The sequence below is a fragment of the Rhinolophus hipposideros genome (genome assembly GCF_964194185.1).
Source record: "Rhinolophus hipposideros genome assembly, chromosome: X".
NCBI lineage: Eukaryota > Metazoa > Chordata > Mammalia > Chiroptera > Rhinolophidae > Rhinolophus > Rhinolophus hipposideros.
In genome coordinates this window covers 27521135-27522931 of record NC_138046.1, presented here as the reverse complement: position 1 = coordinate 27522931, position 1797 = coordinate 27521135, and the positions used below count along the sequence as shown (strand labels likewise).

At 39.6% G+C, this 1797-nt stretch overlaps 1 pseudogene across 1 annotated transcript; it reads left to right on the top strand.

The window, feature by feature from the left end:
• Positions 1 to 299: 299 nt before the first annotated feature.
• Positions 300 to 679, top strand: LOC308494592 (large ribosomal subunit protein eL22-like; annotated as a pseudogene). The gene has a single exon. The product of its transcript is annotated as a large ribosomal subunit protein eL22-like (transcript).
• Positions 680 to 1797: the final 1118 nt, after the last annotated feature.

Genomic DNA, 1797 nt, shown 5'->3' with positions numbered 1-1797 from the left:
CATGAATTACCATGAATACCCAAGGCAAAAAGACAGCTCAGAAAGAAAGTGAAAAGTCTCTAGAAAATAAAGCTAAAGATATGGAAACATGTCACTTAAATGACACAGAATTCAAGATTGCAGTTCTGAAAAATCTCAACGAGATGCAAGAAAACACAGAAAGGCACTTTAATGAACTCAGAAACACAATAAAAGAACATGAACATTTTACCAAAGAGCTTGAAATTTTAAAAAAGAACCAAATAGAATTTCGGGAGATTAAGAACTCAGTAGAAGTTTTTTCTGTCTCGGCTAGTGCCATGGCTCCCATGAAAAAGCTTGTGGCTAAGGGAGGCAAAAAAAGCAGGTTCTGAAGTTTATCCTTGACTGCATCCATCCAGTAGAAGATGGAATCATGGATGCTGCCAATGTTGAGCATTTTCTTCAGGAGCGAATCAAAGTGAATGGAAAAGCTGGGAATCTCGGTGGAGGGGTTGTAACCATTGAAAGGAGCAAGAGCAAGATCACGGTCACTTCCGAGGTGCCTTTTTCCAAAAGGTATTTGAAATATCTCACCAAAAAGTATTTGAAGAACAATCTCCGTGATTGGTTGCGCGTAGTTGCTAACAGCAAAGAAAGTTACGAATTGCGTTACTTCCAGATTAACTAGGACAAAGAAGAGGAGGAAGATGAGGATTAAGACTCCTTACTCTGGAATGTTCTGTATGAGTTCCTGAATAAAATGTGGGAACCAAATTGGTGGTTTTCCTTGCATCTCTGCAGAAAATTGGAAATCGTAGTAAACGGGCTTCATTTGGGCTGCCACTCCCTTCTTTGTAATTAGACTTTTTCTCTGCTTGAAACTTTCAGTTCTCGTGATAGTAATACCAAACTAGAAGAGTCAGTCTCCTGTGAGGGAACTGACGACCATGTGTGACATCGAGCAGCTGGATTAAGGGTGTGGAGACGTGAGCTTCAGTTAGTCACTGTTTTACTTTAAAAAGTGACAGTTCTATCTGGTGCTTTTCTCAGATTCAGGAGTGCGAGTGTGGAGACGCCTGATTCAGTGAAAGCAAAACCAGAGACTTCTTTCTGAGGTTCTCTTGTGGGGAAATGGCAGCCTCGATAAAAATGCAGGGACCTGGGGCATTTGTCTTTTCAGTGTTTGATTACGAATTACTCTTGATGCCCATAATTATCATGTATGTTAATCTGTTTTCTTTCTCTAGAAATAAGGTGTGGTCCTTTGGCGTCGCTGCATATTCTACTGCCCCGCCAGAAAGGGTTTGGAGAGCGACTGTAAAAGTCCCAGGTTTTAATTTTTTTTTAATTTATTTATTGGGGTGACAATTGTTAATGAAATTACATAATTTCAGGTGTCCAATTCTGTATTACATCATCAATAAATCCCATTGTGTGTTCACCACCCAGAGTCAGTTCTCCTTCCATCACCATATATTTGATCCCCCTTACCCTCATCTCCCTCCCCCACCCCCCTTACCCTCTGGTAACCACTAAACTATTGTCTGTGTCTATGAGTTCTTGTTTCTCATTTGTTTGTCTTGTTTTTGCAGCTTTGTTTACGGTGGCCAAGACATGGAAACAACCAAAATGTCCTTCAATAGATGAATGGATAAAGAAGTTGTGGTATATATACACAATGGAATACTATTCAGCGTTAAGGAAAGATGATATAGGAACATTTGTGACAACATGGATGGATCTTGAGAATATAATGCTAAGCGAAATAAGTCAGACAGAAAAAGCAGAGAACCCTATGATTCCAGGTTTTAAATTTAAAGTGCACAAAAACGAATT